The sequence below is a fragment of the Bombus vancouverensis genome, chromosome 1 (assembly GCF_051014615.1).
Source record: "Bombus vancouverensis nearcticus chromosome 1, iyBomVanc1_principal, whole genome shotgun sequence".
Lineage (NCBI taxonomy): Eukaryota > Metazoa > Arthropoda > Insecta > Hymenoptera > Apidae > Bombus > Bombus vancouverensis.
This window is the reverse complement of record NC_134911.1, coordinates 15,842,043-15,860,100: the sequence shown is the minus strand read 5'-3', so window position 1 is coordinate 15,860,100 and position 18,058 is coordinate 15,842,043. Positions and strand designations below refer to the sequence as shown.

Here is an 18,058-nt window from a genome sequence, read left to right as displayed (position 1 = left end):
GTCGCGCTACTCCGTCCTGTTTTTCATTCGTACAGGTATACTTGCTTAATTGATCCAATTCTTAGCACTAAACGTGATAGAAAGAGAAAATATGTACATGTTTACACTGCACATCAAGGTAGTTACTTGAAATTAGGTTTTCGACGTAATTTCCATCTTCCAGTTTCGACGAAATAGAAACACATAATATCCAGCAATATTTCGTATACTTCGTGTCAACCGAAAAATCTATCCCATTAATTAGCGCAATAGTATCAAACCGAGCGTTTCGTTCTCAATGTGGAGAGATTCTCAGGTCGATAGCGGATTCATCTCGTTAGCATGGCTTTCTCTAAATCCAGCTGCTCGGTAGATAGATTGTGCAACGTTTGCGTCGCGCAACCTACCTCCGACGAAGAAAAATCCCCGACAGATTAAACGACTTTAATTCGCTCGTTGACAGTGTGAAATTCGGGTGTCGAAAAAATGGGGAATACGTCTGTGAGGTTCGGCCGGGTAGAGAGGTTAACCGCGAACCGCGTTTCGTAATGTCGTTTTTCGTGTCGAAGATAATGGAGAACGGATAAACAGGTTTCTTGCGCTGGAAGGTACTGGAAGTGGGGGAGTCGTATTAAAAGCTTCGCAATTACGAGAAGCCGATAGCAGAAATGACTGTTCCGTTTTGGAGGCTTGGGTATCGATTTCGTTCAGGTGAGATTCCGCTTTTAGAAAGGCGAGCTCGCGTGAAAGCCGGATTTTCATGGCGCTTCTTCCACACGGAGCATCGCCGAGGTGCACGCGTACGTAAGCTCCTTGTCGCGTCGATTCACCGGCAAACCGGTGTTCATGAATATTCCCCGACTCGATCCTGGACACTCTGTCGTTTGAATAAACGAACCAAACTTGCAGACTCTACATCGTGTCCGATGAATTTCATATAGATGAAAAATACATGCACCGCTGGGTCCCTTTGAGCGAAGGAACAACGTGGCAGCGCGTGTCTTTATTGAACGAACAAAGTGAAACAAGAAGTGCGAGAGGGGAAAAGGTTGGTTTTGAATATATAGAGGTAAATATATGGAAGAAAGGCGTAGCCTTGTACAAGAGCGACGCTTGTAGATTGATAGGAACGTTACGACATATTACTTACATTAATTTCAATCGTATTGCGAATAATAGATATACTACTTCAGAAAAATGTTAGAGAAGCTACGTGTTGATAAATAGTTCGTTCCATATACCTAACTATGCCTGCCATCAAACTGAACTAATTCTCTTCCACGCTTCAAAGTACACGAATACTGGACTCGTATCCGACAGATAGCGCGGAGTAATAATCTCAGAAAGAGACAAATACGTAGTCTAACAGACCTCGCACTAATCACCCCGCAATTACTTGCTTCGTCGTTCCTGGGCGGCCTTCCACGCGTTGCCGAGCGAATTTCCAAGAGAACCACACAACGAGTCGCCGTGATGGACGGATGGCCGAGAGAGTTCCGTGTAAAAAGTCCTACGAAGGTTGGATACACGCGAGAAAGCGCGTTTAAACGTGGTCGGATCTCCTCGAACGACTTGTCGCGTAATCGCGCGGCATTTGTCATCCGGTTTCGCGTCATTTCGGTTTACGCGCTCGGCGATGAACCGGAGAACGAGCAACGGAATAAAGAGAGACGCGGCCGGTGCGACAGATAGCCCGTGGCGCTTTGAAATATTTGTCGGACGCCATCGGCCACTGTCACACCTTTGAAACGTTCAACAAATGGCTACACAGCGTCTCGTTTAATCGATCGTGAAAAATTTCCGCGACGCCGTACGTACGTATAGCAGGTTCCACTAATTGTTTTAATCGAGGAAACGCTTCGACGATCCGTCGTGCAATCGTACTTCTCGTTTTGTGCATCGTGTTGTTGCAAATCAGATCGGATTGCTCGGGTTGCTCGAGGTCGTTGAGATGCGATACTTCTACCATGCTACCTGTCTACTTTGTAATTTTGTGGTCTCCTTTAACTTAACATCGATGGGTAGACGCAACTAAACGAATTATTAGCCTCTTGCTTTATGATCTTTTCAGTAGCTACGTATAATCGATCATAAGCGTTAGCTACTCGTTTAACTGCTCGTTTAATTACTCGTTAAGTATGTGCTTGCGCGCCAACTGTTCATTATCTAACGATACACCGTATCAAATGTAAAACGTTGAAGCGTTATATAATAGTTAATATTAATTTATAGCGATCCGTGGAATGTGAAATTCTATTAAAGAAAATGGTAATTCGCGTGACGAGCGTAACTAGATATTGCAAGGCGAAGGATTAATTTAATTGAAGTTTCGCGTAAAGTTGAAGGAATTCGAAAGTCCACAGAAATGGTAGTAAAGTTTTTCGCGTCGATGGAAAAAATACTGTGGCGTATATCGCCCCCGTTTCAAGTATCCATAACCGAGAAGCGACGGCATTCCATTCGGAGCGTGCAGAGATTCTCCACGCTTGGAGGCGGAGGCCTGTATCGGCCACGGTGATCGCGGCAGCGCACGTACACGAAGTCGTTCGCTAGGTGAGACACTGTAATCGCGTATCGATAGTCCCATGCTGTGTAAAACGTCGATCCGTAGCGACGTTGGCATACGTAACGCTCCGTTAACGGCCCTGATATATTCCAGACGTTTTTCCACCGCATTCACGTTCCCCTCATTTCCATCGCGAAGCTTATTTTCGCATCCTTCTAGCGTAGAATGTGTACAGTGGTACATCCATATATTCCTTCGATGTTTGTTGCCATTGTCGTCTATTGCTCTCATTTTCGTTGAACGATCAAAGTCTATTGCAAAAAGACCATATAAGAGATGTTTATTCCGTTAAATAACCAGTTTAATCAATTTCGAAACGATGGGAAGATATATTAAGCGAATCATTGGAATTCTCTGTCGTAGCCACGATGTTAAAAAACAGAATCCGATAATACAAATCGATGGGAAAAAATCGCAAGAAAAAAGCCGCATCGTCGTTAATTTTCTGATTATAAAAGTCTCTAATTAAAGAACGACACGCTTAACGGGTTGACCTGTGCCGTACACCATCGCAGGTAAATGAGACATTTTTTCCAATCGTTCGCGAGACTCCTGCGGCGATTCTCTAACGCGTATCGTATCAACGTTTAACGGAGAGATACGAACTATAGATATAGATCAAAGAGTCAAGGCGATATAATTGCGAAGGTTTCGCGAATCTTCCGAGAGTCGGGTCGTTGACAGATCGAACGAGGTGATTCTTGGATGCCGAAACGTCTGGAATAGCGCGGCTGTGATTTCGCCTGATAATCGAATGCCAGCGATTTTCGGTATTCGAGCGTGGAACCACGATCGGAATGTACTTGGGAGCTGTCGTTACGTATGCAAATTCGTCGAAACGGGGTAGAGGATAGACGTTCGTTCGAGGAATTCTTACGTAACGACGGAGGAAGACATAGGACTTGAATTACTACGTTTTATATAGCGTTTTCTACGTCTTCGTTTAATTAATTTTCTATACGACTTTTGATCATCGAAGATTTAGAAGGAGGTTATTTTCGAATCTATCTTCGTAAATCGATTATCAAGTACACGGAACAACATCACGAACATCTATTAACGCCGATACAACCAATCTCGAATCTAGACGCAAATAGATAATTGTAATAAAAATTGATACGATAAAAATAAAACAGATATCCGATCAAATTATCCCTAATCAAATTTCGATCTTAATAAAAGTCAACGTTAATCTTGTTAAAAGCACATACATGTTCGTCGTAACGCTTGTAACAACAAAAAGAAGACAGATAGTTTCAGCATAAAACACTTGCCGTCTATGAATTAAAAAACGATTTACCTTCTCCATATCGCCATTAAACTCAATAAATGGAATCTATGTTTAGCTCTCGCGAACAACCATTTCTTTACCATTTAATCTGCCACTTTTCCCCGCATAAACGTCTCGATGTCCAGATATTTTTGAACGTAGATGCCATTTAGCCGTCGCGATGAAACGCCTCTGACGCTGGAGGTCAGATACTCTCGGTGATAATCCCGTTAATCAGACTGCGACGATAACAGCAGGCAGAAGCGCCACACACGGAACCGGTACGCCGTGTGACGAGCCACGTTAGCGACGTTCCATTTGCAGCAGCGTGTCGCGAAACGGGAAGAAGGTAGAGAAGCGGCTCGATATCGGTCTTGGCGATCGTTGTGTGCGAGAGCATCGCTTGTCTACCAGGTGAGACGCATGGTAATCGCGTATCGATAGCCAGCCACGACGTACATTGCTCCGATCTACCGCAACGCCGACGTGTATTGCAGCTCGCTAATAGTTAACTATGATCTTACAAGCAGTTTACATCCAGCTCATCTGGCCGCGGTTGCGAAAACCTACGGACTTCGCCTTCCAACCGAACGTGAAGGGGTGAAGTTACGTCCATTCTTCGAATTAAATACAACAACGAACATCTCAAAGTTCGATTTATTAATATTATCATAAATTAGGTGCAACAGTTAATTGTAAAGTTTAATTTATATTGCATCAAGCTGTATATTTCCACAGAGATTAGGAGGGGGAGGGGGCGACTTGTTACCTAAAATTCCAATTTTTCTGTCGAATGATACGAACGGCAGAAGCCACACGATCGCTAGCTATACTAATGGAAAATTCATGACAGGATTCGTGGACGCAGGATTACGGCGTAATAATAACCGCACAGAGCGGACGCAACTCGATGGCGGTATAACCTCTGCCGTAATAGTCCGGTTACGAGCATGCAAACGATATTTTCGTAAATCTTATACCGGTGGCAACCACAGACTGGTTAACCCGTGTAGTCGTACACGGCCGTCTAATTGCGAGAGTCGCGATTATCGTCGTTATCGAGCTCGCCTACTCGTTGAGATCCAAGAACGATTTTAGAGGCTGACCCCTGATCGCGAATAGACAACCAATCGCCGTCCAACTCTGGCGGTGTTTCCTTTTAGCTAAGGCGAATTTTACCGTGTTTAGGTGGTATTCGTTGAGTTTTCGTGAATCCTGATAACTATTTCGCAAATTATCTGGACCCGTGAACACGCTTTTTGATATAAATAATAGGTTTATAAAGTATCGTGCGAAAGAGGTTTTATTAGAACGAGTTCGAAATACTGGAAATTTTCAAATATTCACTCTTCAGCATAGTATCCTTTCTTACGTTGAACGCCGTTTGTTTCTTATCGCCGGCAAGTCTACAAAAAGATGGGAAATAAATATATCACTCGTCGTACATGATTACACGCGTCACTCAATCTCAATCGGTCATTTGTCATTGTACGATCACAGATACATGCTGCAAAATTTATTTCAACAGTTCTCGATATTTCTAACCCTGTGAAAAAATCCTAATCGATAACACCCCGAGCGAACACCCAAAACGAAAGAACACGGCGACTTGCACTTAAGACCATCCTCGTCTCTCTGTTGCAGGATTAAAGGAAGAACGCAAGGGCCCGCGACACTGGACTGTAAGTACGCGCCGCTGAGAGGTTCTGGGATTTACCAGCGTGATTTCCAAGAGGAAAGGTGGTGGAACTAGAAAGAAATAGACAAAGAAACACGCGGGAGAAGAAGCAGAGGGAGCGAAAAGCCGCTGGATACAAAAAAAAGCGATAAAAGAGATATCTTTTGAAAGGAAGAAATGGAGCACGGAGGTTCGTCCTTGAGATACATACATCGTGCTTGTGGCGTGCAAAGTGCGACTGCGAAAAACGAATGCCACGAGCCAATCGTTTCGGCTTAGAGAAGATTTAGAAATTACGAGAATTACGTCAAAGTGCCTGCTTACGCACTAATACGTAAAGCAAGATGTCATCGCGAGAGAACAGATAGTCGCGAAGGGAAGACGCGCACTGAATCGCACGTGTGTGACATTTGATGGAAGTTTGGCGAGAAACGCTATCTCTTTGGACGAAACAGGATGGTATTCGTCCTTCGTCGAGCAGCAGTCGAAAAGAGTTCGATGCGCGAAACATCGTCCAAGTTACCTCGTTTCACGCGTTCGACGATTCCTTAGTCAACCAATTGTTCATCGTCGATCGTTCCGCGTGTTTAACTGGCCTCCGATTCTGTAAATAAAGAGATCGTCGTACACTCGTACGCGAGATTCGTTTAAAACTTAAATAAACCGGTAACGCGTCGAATATCGTTTGTTTTGTATATAAATCGCGGATGGAGGAACAAGCTGATCGGATCAGGATATTTCTCGTTCCTCGTTCATCTGCATCTGTTCATCAGCGGATCTTGTCGATTCCAGGAGTCAAAAGAACCCGCAAACCACACGGGCAACGTGCAAAGTAGCAGCCATTTCAGGTTAACCCATATAGTTCACGCGAAAACTCGCTTGGGCAAGTCCTGTTGCGATCATAGATCGGTCCATTCATAGTTGAACTCGTTGAGATTTTTCAACGTTTGACCAATGAGAAGTCGTTGGAATCACGAACGATCGAAAAACGAGCAACCCCTGCATAAAGTCGGTTCTCCGTACCTTCGACATAACATGACTCGCGTAATGGCAGCCTCGTCCGTCGAGGATGTCCGCGAAGAAGAGGCGAAAGGAGAAGATGAAGCCGGATCGTACAGGCGCTACTCTATCCTTAATCTACCAGTAACTCTTTAATTAAACTCCCGATGGAATATTCTCGTGTACACGAATACGCCGCCGCGCCGTTCACATGGACAGAACGCTAATAGTGGAGCACAGATTTGCCTTAAATCTGGATCTTTGAAAAATTCGTCGAGGTGTAGTCGAATCCACCGTATATCGGTATACATGTTGGCGCGGTTGAAAAATCGACGGATAGCGGAAGTAACTTTAAAAGTGGAGAACGCGGCCGCGTGTGTAGTATCCGCGTGATATCGTCGTCGATGGACGCTGCGCTATCCACGAAGGATGGATATTACGGTGAGATTTAAAGAGGAAAAGAACGGTAACAGCAGCGGTAAACTAATTAAGAGTAAAAATTCGTCCTTTTTCCGCGCGGGCACTGTGCACTCGTGATCCATGAAGGACTTCCGGTTTCCTGCGGCCGCGGCGCGCGCACCACGAGAATTCGACGATGCGATACCGTGTCTACTTTTAATTAGCATCGTACTTCGTCCTCGTTACTTTCAACCGTCTCTCTGTGCAATATGTTGCTTTAGATCGTGTGCTCGTTGATCGCTTAAATGTCTCGTGATCGTGTTCTCGCGATCCCAGCCAAAGTGGAAGTTTCTCGCTCGATGCGGAAGTTGGCGCGTGTGTGTTCATATGTGTAGCAAGATCGATCGCGATCCATTTATTCATCGGCCCCCTTAATTTCGTAGATCTTCGTGATCTCGCGCGAACAAAGTATCGCCACGATGATTTCGCTCGACTTCGTGTCGCGTCGAACCGGGACGAGCAAGAGAAGCGAAATTGATCTATAATAAACGGGTGGAGAGCGAGATGCGCGGTGCTCGAGATTGTTGGTATTTTTTTATATTATATGTATATCGCATAAATCAACCCTCCTTTCGAAAAGTCTGATCATCGACAGTGCTGGAATCTAGGCATTACGCGTCGACTCGCAAATGTTTCTCCTACTGTGCTGGAGAACGAGCAGAGAGGACCGATTCGTGAATGAGCGTGAGACAGAGAGAGAGAGAGAGAGAGAGAGAGGGAGGGAAAGAGAGAGTGTGTGTGTGTGTGTGTGTGTGTGTGCGTGCGTGTAGGTGTGTATGTGTGGGTGGGTATGTGTGTGTGGGTGGGTGTGTGTGTGTGGGTGGGTGTGTGTATGGATGCAGCGAAATGAACGGAGTAAAGACAAAAAGAAAATTAATTATAGAAATCGACTATCATTTTGTACTTTGGCATGTGTAAGCGAGTGTGCGTGCGTGTTATCGTCGAAGTTTTGCGTCGTGCGAGGAAGAGAGAGAGGAAACGAAATTTTGGAGAGTGTCAGAAGCTGAGAAGCAGGTCGATGGGAGAAATTGTACATTGTTTTGTAAAGAATACATTTATTTATATCTGTGATAATGGGCGAGGTTGAAGAGAATTAACGAGAGAAAAAAAAAAAGAGTTGCAAGCGAGAGAGAAACGGTTGGAGAATGAAAGGAAGAGTGAAATATATAATGTACTTGATTAAAGGAAAGAAGAAAAAACGAACGAAGGAGGAACACTACGGTGCTAGTGTACTTCGACGAAGATGGTCGGTGCTCGTGCATTCGTTGACACGTATATCGTAATAGGGTAATTAATAGAGACTTGATCATGGTTTTGTAAATAATCATCGCAGCGTGTAGCTAGGTGATGACATCGAGGGTCAAGCGTGTCGCTTGTATCATCTGTGAATACAGGCGAAAAGTAAAAAAAAGAAAAAAGAAAATAAAAAATAAAAAATAAAAGAAGAATCATAAGATTAGGGAAAGAATGAGACAAAGAATTTTACGTGTTTCTTGTACACGATCACAGAGTGATCCCTCGACACAGAAAAAAAAGAGGAAATGAAAGAATATCTGTGTGAATATATATACAGGTATTAAGTATATAGAGATATATATATAAATATAAATATATAAATATATATATATATATATTACGATTAATAGGTTCTATTTGGTTGTTCTTACAAATTCAATTGTAAATTAATTAAACTGTACATAGTTCTGAATGTGAATATAGACAGAATATATCTATTATTATTATTATTATTATTATATTAATTTTATTATTATTATTGGTAACATCATATTATTATATTATTATATTATTATTATTGTCTATTACCATTATGAATTCATTATATTAAAAAGGAGACTATTATGTTGTACATTTACACCTTTTATTTTCGTTTCTTTGTTTTTTTTTCTGACCTTGGTCATCCCAAATTATCTTCCCTCCCCTTCACCAGCGAAAAATTAACGTACGCAAATAATACGGTTTGATTAAAAATCTAATATCGTCGTTTTATAGAGTATTTGAAACATGCGAAATTACGTTATTATCCGTTTGACGAAATCATGAAAGATTACGACGTCGATTATTTTAGAACGGTCGGGCAGTTTTGCATGATTTAGTAAGATTCATTTAACGTTTACTCTGACGTTCCACGGTGGATTTAATTGGCACTTTCGAGTAGGCGGAGTTCCAAGTATACAGCACGAAACGATATATTACATCGTCTCTTCTTCAAACAAACGTATCTCTTCATTAATAATCGTCAGGGATGAAGTATTATTAATACCGTTACTTCCACTTTATTTTGAACAATCATAATACGTAATCGTCCTACATACCGCGATATATATCGTTTTAATATTCAATTTAAAAAGGAGCATCTACCCGACGATTAAACCGACAACTGCCTTTAACAACGTTAATCTACATACACGCGTGAATCGAATATCAAATTTCCAATTTCCATACACCGGTTCCGTAATTTATTAATTTTCAAATTCGTCCAATAAAACGAGAAGAACGCGTATAAGGATATTAGCGGTTAACACGAACATCAAGCTGGCATAATTAGGAGAATCGATGGGTATCGGTGGGCCAACCGGCGGTTAAGCGACCGGCAATTATCGGCTTTGCAAATTCATTATAAACTAATTTCGCTTGGCTTTATATCGCGCGTCAGGTGGAAACGGACGATGGGGTGGTTTACACGGTGTTCCGTGTGATTTTTACGATCGTTTCGCGCTCTCCCGCTCGCTTCGATCGCCCACGGCGTTATTTACAGGTCGGATTTATGCTTGAAAACTTCCCACGAAGATTCAAGGTTCGCCGGTTCGTGACGCATAAATCAGCCCGCCGCTTGTCGCGCGTCGTTCGGAGAAAGCTGCGCTACGAGCACGACTCTTTCCACCCCGCAAAAACGCGCAATTGTCTACTTTGTTAGTTAGATTTATACGCCGCACCGTGTACGAAATCGTTGGTACGTCGTGCCAGCATCGCCTTCTGTCTTCTTCCTTCGACGATGCGATTATTCAGGTAGGAATGGCGGATTCAGGACTATCGATTGACAATAGCGCGACACTGTTCTACTTGTCGAACAGACAAATTTGTACGAAGCACGTGTAGCTTCGTTTCTCATATTGCGACGACGTTATTAGCATTCGCCTAGCTTACAAATTTTCCAACACTTCTCAATTTTCATGCCGTCGCTATGACAACTTGATTCCAAATCAAAATATATCAATTGGTATATTGGTATTCACTGAAACGAGGAAGCCTTTAATCGGTCAAAATAGAGAGAACGTACCCTGAAAAATACTATTAACACCAGCCCTACCCTATAAAACATCTACCCTCGACTGCTACACGCTGTTCCCACCTTCTCAAACTTCTTTCACTCGAAAACAAAGAAGATTTCCCAGAGTGCGCAATAAAAATGATTCCCTTCCACGACTGCAACGCGAGGCAAGAATGCGTAGGCTTGTATAGCCGCGTACTAAAATCCTAAGAACCGTAAATTGGACAACAAAGGGGCCTGTACAGCCGCGACAGTCCGTTAAGACAAAGGATCCGCTTGGCTATAAAGTCGTAATCCGTCTGACCGAGCGTTCCGCGTTGCGGCGCGGTGGCGCCGTCTATGTAGAGGACGGTTCGCGCGCCAAGGCAGATGCAGCGTGGTTTACAAGAAGAGGCCGCGACGCGATGGCCCTTATATCATCCGCGAAGAAATATGAGATCTCGCAGCCGGCTGTTGAACGTGTCGCGAGGCTCCGCGGGTGCGCGGAAACCTTTCGTAACGTGCGCGCCACAGCGGTTAACCGTCCCCGACGCGACCGGATACGCCTTGCCTCGTTTCGTTTCCTCCCGATGAATATGCACGCGTCCTCCAGAAGGGAAACCCAGCGACGTATTGCGATGATTTAACGCGTGCGCCGCGCGTGCCTGGCAAACGACGGAATAGCGCCTAGCAACCTGTTTCGGTGGGTCGTCTTTCGAGTTTTTGACGAGTTTATCGAAACGTTGACATTTCATTGTAATTCCGGAGAATACGTCAACGCGTTAAAACAACGCACGAAAGACAAGAAAAATCTGAAATAACGGAGCAGCGACAAATAGCGAAACGAGAGAACGCGAGACTAAAGAAAAGAAAGCTGTCTGTCTGTCGCGGAAGACGAGGTCGCGCTTGAAATTTGCCCCGGTGAAACGTGGCAAAAGAGCGGCCAGTTGGGTCGCGAATATCGCCGGGATAGTAATATTAATAATAAGAATAACAACGTGCAACGAGGACCATATCGATAACCCCGTGCAGAGCGGTCGGACATTACCATAAATTTGAATGTCCACGCGTCCCTCTTCGCCTCTCTATTCTCTACCTTTTCTCGTTGTACCATTTGGTCCCTAGCATCGAACACGACCGGTGTTCTTTCTTCGCGGAGGCTCATCTTCCACGTGGTTGAATCGTCTGCCTGCGACTGCAACCCCTTTTACGGCTTGCTTTATGGCAAAGACTCAATTTGGCCCTGGCTGTTGGTGCCCGTTCCCGGTGACTAATATACCGGGATGCACCGCGTGGGGTGCAACCGTGATGCATCGTTCGCGGTGTTCCACGTTCATGCTAGCCCCCTTCCCTTTCCCCTCCCGTGGGAGATCGTTCGTCCGTTGCGCCTTCAACCTTACCACGCTCTCTTCGACTCGTTGCCATTGAATTTTTGGCAAATTTCACCGCACGGTAAATTGTCCGTGGAAAATAAATTTTAAAGGTTTTAGACGTTGGATGAATTACGCGGTAGGAAGGTTTAACATTGTTCACAGGGATAAAGCGGTATACGCAGGCACGGGAGGTCTTAATCGATCTCCTATCTGATCGTAAATGTCGCGTTGCATTGGAGCAAAGTGTCGCTTATGAAATTAGTTTGATATGCTTGTTAGAGCAACGTTTCTATGTAGATCGTGACGGAGATAGTGTACGGCTATGTTCAACTTGCGTGCCTCATTCGAAAGGATTTAATGAGCCGGTAATGACATCGGAATGGCTACGGCAATTACCGAGAAATTGCTCTATCTACATCTCGAATATTTACAAACAAGAAAAATTCAGCATAGATATATATTTCGTATCCCGTACCACACGCTACGAAGCGCCAACAAAAATTTCAAAGTACGGACAACGTGTGACTGTAAACGGAACGGCGCGACACAGCGTTCGGTCGACGTTCGATTTTCTAAGAGCCATTCGTCTTTGGACCATCCTCGAAGAGCCGGAGGAAGTGCAATTCGCTCGAAATTTTCCGTCGTAAATTCCAACTGTCCCAAGACGTTTTATTTTCGAGTTGCCGCGAGAGAGCAAGGGGCCACTCGCGTCGCAGACGAACGAGTATTCACAAGCACACGCAGCACTCGCGAGGACCACGAAGAGCAGCACGTTGGGCCTCGTCTTCCTCGCCGTGGGACACCGCTCCGCGCTAACTTACGCCGGATTACGGACACTATTTCATCGCACTGCGGACACCCCTCGGGCTCGACCACCATTTTCTTCCTCTCTGCCTTAACTTCTCTTTTTTCTTCTTCCTCTTTCTCTTCTTGTACGATCCTGTAAAGAGCTCTTCCCTTTGGGTGCCGTCTTCTTCTCCGAAAGAAATGAGTTTCTCGTCTCGTTGCGAACGTTGCACGGAATTCTGATGCTGTAACAACGAGTGTTTCGAGCGATTGTGAGATTTTTTAAGTGTTTCCAGCGTTGATCCTTAAACTACCAATAAGATACTTAGCTTCCATGAAACATAGTAACTACGTCGATAATCCATGAAACATAGTATCAGAGGATACGACAGGGAGTATAAATAGTAAAAAGGAAAAGTACGATAGTCGAAAGACTTATTTCAATTATCGCGTCTTCTTTTTTCTGGTCGATACGTTCGACCTAACGACGCTTTAGAACCTCGTACTAAGCAGACTCTCGAAACGATAAACCACGAATCGTCGGGTTCATAGAGCTCGACGCGTGTACTTGATACAAGCCAGAGGTTCGTCACTGCAGCGTGTCGCTGAAAGGAAATGTCATCCAGAGCAGCGTAATAAGGTACGAAGGATCGCGAGGGTCTCCAGAATTCTCTTCGAGGGAGGGACAAGGTGAAACGGTATCGCGATCAAAAATCTGTAAGCCAGGTATGCAAAGCGTGTGCGTGATTAAAGCGAGTCGCGTACTACGTCGAATCGGGCCGGATTTGATCGGATTGGATCGGATCAGATCGGATCAGACATTGTATCGCGGAACTAGTTGCGCACTGGTGCGAATCGGATCGAATCAGACGTTGGTACCCTGCACCACCGCTTTGGACAAGCAATAGCGCAAATAGATTGTCGCTGAAAGGAAAAGAAAAACCCTCGAACAGATCTATCGGTCTTTCGTTTTCAGGTCGGGCAGGAGGAAAAATCGCGCGTCGTTCAAAAACCGACCGGGAGAATTAATAGGACGATACGAGCATACGATGGAGAAACGAGAAACGTAAACCTCCGTACCGTACACCGATAGAGAACGTTCTTTAGAAAGCAGTTGAAATCACTCGGATAAGATAAGCTTCCAACGCGGACTTTCATGTTCCTAGTAAAGGCTTCTTAACTTCTACCAGGATTTTTAGCCTCATCGCGATTACGTTAGAGTTTTGCACTTTCGACGACACCAGGTTCTCGTATTGGATGATACGTAAACCGAGAAACTAGCAAATCTTTCGTCCCGATGATGATTATAAGTTTATTTTCTCATATTCGATTATTCGGTCGTTCTGCGAAGATTTGCTTCGCGCAAATTACGTTTTCGTTTCGAAAAGATGCGGCCTGTTCTCTTCGTTTGCGTTTGGAACGGCAAATAATCAGGATTAGAGTGTAAACAGGCACACAGAATCGTAAATGTAAATAAAAATGGAAGTGTACATAAACTAAATGTACGTAACTACGCGAGACGCGATAACATCTTGCCCCCGACTTCGAAGATTCTTCTATGAGACTCAATGGGAAGAAACAAGACACTACAAACAAGTGACCAGTCTACACGGAGGGAATAAATAGTCCGATAGCTCAATGTCAAGTATCTCCGACATTAACTATAGAAGTGTTACAGGTTTATCAAAAAACGTCACGAATGAAGTAAAATTTGTAGAAGGCGAAACAGTTCAATGCCCTTAAACTTTCGACATATTCGATTCTAGTTAATTCTACGTAGGTCCTTAAAGACGTTTGAGAAAAACGATGCTTCTTATTTGCCGCGTGTCAACGAAATCTCCGCACAACAATATCGAAACGTGGCAGCTGAAACCGGTCGGAGAAGAAACTGGCCGGATGGAGTCATCGAGGAAGAGAGGATCGTCGCGATCGGGTGGACACCCCCGACGGCGCGACGTTGTCTAAAACTTGGTCCGGATGAATGAAGAAAACCGAGAGGGAGCAGCGGGTGCACGGACTAGGACGAGCCGGCTCACGCTGCGCTGGAATGCCAACTTCCATTTGGCCACGTTCCTTTTTCGACGACAGTGTTCGTGCTCGTCTGTCGGCTCGCTGTGCCGTATACCGCAAGAACCGACCGATCGTAAAACCGATTGTTCGCTAAAAAATCTTGCGATTGCCTTTCCCGCCTTTTTTTATCGTTTTGTTACAACAATATCGTACGAGCTGTTGAAACGAATGTTAAAGAATACTGGATGGTTTACGAGTCCGGAAATAACATCGACAGGCTGTGAGAATAATAGAAATGAAATTAAAGACGCTAGAATATTGCTCAGCCGAAGAAAGACAAACGTAGACGAGAATCGCTTTTGTCATCAGCCCTTTGTTGTATCGCCAAATAAGTTTCCATTCTTGGCTGTTACTCTTGAGAAATTCTTACGACTGTTCTTATAATTACTTGACAATAAGTGTGTATTAATATCGGAATAATTAATTAAATTCTGCTTCTAAGAGTAGAACGATTCAAAATTCTCCTACCATTTTTATATTCCAAACGATCGAGGAATCGAAAAGGAGTCGCAGAAGCGCATGATCAAAAGTATAAAGTCGTTGGGCAAAGACCATGGGTCCACCTTAATGGCAATAATCCAATGAGCGAAATAATCGAGAGTACAAAATGGTGGTCAGATAAGAGAGAGGGAGAGGGAGAGAGAGAGAGGGAGAGAGAGGGAGAGAGAGAAGGTTGGCCGCGTGGCGTTGGGACGTGCAGGGACAGTGGTGGTACGCTCGCACACTTATCTGGCAGTAAAGATGTTTACAGCGTGGTCTGCGCCGCCACTATCACTATCACCCCGAAAGAACGGACCACTCTAATTGATTTGTGGCTCGGCCGCTATCGGTGCTCGTAACTTAAATTAAATTACACGGTCAGTTCGTCCGCGGCGAGCGCTCACGCCTGTGAATCGGACACGGGGGGTCTTCCGGTCCCTTTTCCACTGATTTTTCGCAACGATTACCTTTTCCCTGGACAATGCCCATTTTTCTCTATACATTGTGTCGCTCAACTGCATTTGTTTTCTCGTTATAGAGCTGATACGTTTCGTAGAATCACTTGTAGGAATTATCTGCCATGTAAATTCTTCCTTTGAGAACGATAGCAAATCGAAGCTTTTTATTCGAGTTCGAAATACTCGTAATTCATTTTAGTTTGGAACTTTTCCGCGCTTAATTTATGTGTACTTGACCCCTTGTAACAGCCTTGTACGTAACCGTAAGAAATTCTTAGTTTTAGGATATTTAAGATTAATTTCTATCCTATATCTATTATGCAATAAATTTCATTTACCACTTTTATCACGCGAAATACAGGATATTAACTAAGACGAAGTATTCGTTCGGATAAATTTTCCATGCTTTCGCTTATTTCCTCTATAGAAGCAAACGATCTCTAAGAGGCAACCGTTTAATGCAGTTACAGGTACAACCGAAATCCTGAAGATTCTGTGGTCGTCCGCGACAATTCGGAAGGCCTTGCAAGCCTCCTGTTTCATGCAGTTAATAGGGTGACAGAGTCAGGGATAGCGGTATCTAAATGGCCTTAATATATTACGATAAGTCGGCCGAAGACCAGAAAGACTTGTTCGTTAATCCTGATTTCCTTCAACCGGACGAATCGGAATTCATGAAAACGTAATGTCCCGAGATAGCAGCGTTTAGAAGCAGCGTGCCCGTCTATTCTCGTTACCGCTCTCGGTTAATACGGGTAGCCGCGTCTCTACGTTATTTCACGTCGAAAGTGCTTGTCGAATTTCGTGAACGCCAGGAACCCGCGTATTAACGCTCGTTGATGAAAGAGAAAGACGCGAGAGGTAGGCGGTCGTGACGTGACGACTCGGTTATTCCTAAATAAGTTCATTATCGCCGATGACCAATCAGTGTCAGACCACGGGGAAGCTTCTGTCTGGTTAATTACCAGGACACGGTCATTTCGAGAGACGGTAATTGATTTCCGCCGGTGATTGGACCTGTCGCCCAGACACGCGACTTAATCTTCCTGTAATCCTTGTTAACAGTACTTCTTCTCCGATTCTCCGGTTTCACGTGTCCATCGTTCAAATATAAAGGACGTGTTTTACGACAATATCAGAAAATATTGGTTCTGGTAAAACCTCGTTTACCGCAATTAAATGTTAATAAGCGCGCTCTTATCGATCGAATCTACATATCTGAACGCGAACTTTTAATCGTACGAAAAAAAAATTGTTTAACAAGAAGATCGTTCACATTATTTTTCGGCGCAAACGTAATTTGTCATTCGATTCTTAAAAACAAGCGGTAACCCTGATATTTCCATACATATTCGTTCCATTAGGACACCTCTTAAACGTTGTAGAACGAAAAGAATCGATCAAAGAAGGAGTCGCTGATGCCGATGTGGAAGATCCCGGATCAATAATCCCTTTCGGTTTCCAGGTTTATCTACCAGTTTCCTGGTTCTAATGAAAAGGCGGAACGGCACGAAGTATCGCGTAGCTTCCGCAAACGAGATACGAGCGGTCGCTGCCGCGACTCGTTGTATCCGATCGCTGGCGGTTTAGCCGAACGAGGGACCACCCTGTCCACTCGGAATTCGGCGTCGTCGTCCACAGACTATCTGTTGCCGCGCGAGTAGGTACAAAACTGTCAGACGTGCTCGAAAGTGGGCACCGGATATTCCCCGTCCACTCGGGGCCCTATCTTATCGGCGACGTCGCCCAGAAAAACAACCCTCGTGAACTTGCACGATACCTCTCTCTCTCTCTCTCTTTCTCTCTCTCTCTCTCCTTTTCCCTCTTCGCCTCACCATCATTTCGTCTTGCCGTTTTCTCCACTCCCTTCTCCTACTCGAAGAAGGCTTTGCCAGCCTGTCGAAAAGCCGTGATTTAAGGTCAGCAGGCAAGCTGACCTGGCCGAGGTAAGCTTTCGCGATGCCTGTCGCCACGGACGTCTGCAACCTGGCCGAACATTTATCCTGAAAATGAACAGCCTGGACAATGGGAAAAACAAAAGACCCTGTTGGAGCAAGGGCAACGACAACGCTAGTTACTCGGTCACGGATTGTCTGGGATTAGCAGAGAGCCTCTCTTTCTCTACGCTTACCGCCGCGCCTTCTCCGGCCGAGGCTGATCCTCCTCGTTAACCGAAATTACGCGACACGTCGATCGTCCGCCGCTTCCTACGCGCTGCATTATTGTTAATTGTTTGAAGGTTTCAATAGGTGTCTCAAGGTTTTTTTATGTCTCACCTTGGGAATGAGACATCTTGGTGGTGTATATAGTATTTTCTACATTTATAGAGACAATTTCTTACCTAATTGTATATAGCAAATGTAATTTTGAAACGTTACAATTTTTAAATCTTCGCAGAGGCTGGAATCAAAGAGATTTCGAGTAAATTTAAGTACATTTTCGACGATAGATTTCAAACAGGGATATAAATCTACCGTAAGGAACGTTCTTTCTGACGCTCAGCTGTTCTCGAGAGTAATAAACCGACGAAGGATTCGAGCAACGAACGAATTACAGCGTATTCGGAATCGTACGGAGAGTGTGCGTTAGCCCGTTACATACGACGAGCCGTTAGTCGATAAGAATTTCAGGTGCGATGTTACGTGCATGTCGCGGGACAATAAACCTCGCGA

General features: G+C 44.4%; 1 protein-coding gene across 2 annotated transcripts in view; it reads left to right on the top strand.

The window, feature by feature from the left end:
- LOC117153512 (homeobox protein araucan) overlaps positions 1–7,095 on the top strand; it is a 74,622-nt gene extending 67,527 nt beyond the window's left edge. For both annotated transcript variants that reach the window (XM_033327619.2, XM_033327620.2), the window contains exon 7: positions 5,460–7,095. The gene's annotated coding sequence lies outside the window, so the exon portion shown is untranslated. The remainder of the gene's footprint in view (positions 1–5,459) is intronic.
- Positions 7,096–18,058: the final 10,963 nt, after the last annotated feature.